General features: G+C 44.9%; 1 pseudogene; it reads left to right on the top strand.

Annotated features, from left to right (window-relative positions):
* Positions 1–371: 371 nt before the first annotated feature.
* On the top strand, positions 372–1,211 carry LOC128582191 (casein kinase II subunit alpha-like; annotated as a pseudogene).
* Positions 1,212–1,472: the final 261 nt, after the last annotated feature.

Raw genomic sequence — 1,472 nt, 5'->3', positions numbered from 1 at the left:
TCTAAACATCAAGTCAAGCTTTGTCCACCAACCTGTCTGACACATCAGGACCCCTGCCAAGCAGGGCCCAAGTTTACACAGATGTTAATAGGCACAGACGCTGAGAATACTGGGATTATGAGTCACATGTGGTGGAATGGGGAAATCAAGATAACTACCAGCTAGTTCGAAAATTAGTCTGGGGTAAATACAGTGAAGTATTTGAAGCCATCAACATCACAAATAATGGAAAAGTTTAAAATTCTCAAGCCAGTAAAAAAGAAGAAAATTAAGCTTGAAGTAAAGATTTTGGAGAATTTGAGAGGTGGTCCCAATATCATCACATTGGCAGACATTGTAAAAGACCCCGCATCATGAACCCCTGCCTTGGTTTTTGAACACGTAAACAACACAGACTTAAGCAGTTGTACCAGACGTTAACAGACTATGATATTCGATTTTACATGTATAAGATTTTGAAGGCCCTGGATTATTGCCACAGCATGGGAATAGTGCACAGAGATGTGAAGCCCCATAATGTCATGATAGATCATGAACACAGAAAGCTACAGCTAATAAACTGGGGTTTCACTGAGTTCTATCATCCTGGCCAAGAATATAATGTCCGAGTCACTTCCTGATATTTTAAAGGTCCTGAGATACTTGTAGACTATCAGATGTATGATTACAGTTTGGATATGTGGAGCTTGGGTCGTATGCTGGCAAGTATGATCTTTCGGAAGGAGCCATTTTTCCATGGACATGACAATTATAATCAGTTGGTGAGGATAGCCAAGGTTCTGGGGACAGAAGATTTATATGACTATATTGACAAATACAACATTGAATTAGATCCACGTTTCAATGATATCTTAGGCAAATATTCTCATAAGTGATGGGAACACGTCGTCCACAGTGAAAACCAGTATCTTGTGAGCCCTGAAGCCTTGGATTTCCTAGACAAGCTGCTGCGATATGACCACCAGTCACCGCTTACCACAAGAGAGGCCATGGAGCATCCTTATTTCTACACTGTTGTGAAGGACCAGGCTGGAATGGGTTCATCTAGCATGCCAGGGGGTAGTACGCCTATCAGCAGCACCAACATGATGTCAGGGATTTCTTCAGTGCCACCTCCTTCACCTCTTGGACCTCTGGCAGGCTCACCAGTGATTGCTTCTGCCAACCCCCTTGGGATGCCTGTTCCAACTGCTGCTGGTGCTAAACAGTAATGGCTCCATCTGTCTCCTGATGCCTCAGCAGAGGTAGGGGAGTCCACCCTCTCCTTGATGCAGCTTGCGCCTGGTGGGGAGGGATGAAACACTTCAGAAGCACCGTGTCTGAACCGTTGCTTCTGGATTTATAGTAGTTCATTCATAAAAAAAAAAAAAAATTATGGGCGGCGCCTGTGGCTCAGTCGGTAGGGCGCCGGCCCCATATACCGAGGGTGGCAGGTTCGGACCCGGCCCCGGCCAAACTGCAACCAAAAAATA

This window comes from Nycticebus coucang, chromosome 3 (assembly GCF_027406575.1).
Source record: "Nycticebus coucang isolate mNycCou1 chromosome 3, mNycCou1.pri, whole genome shotgun sequence".
NCBI classification, from domain to species: Eukaryota; Metazoa; Chordata; class Mammalia; order Primates; family Lorisidae; genus Nycticebus; species Nycticebus coucang.
This window is presented reverse-complemented; position numbering and strand designations above follow the sequence as displayed.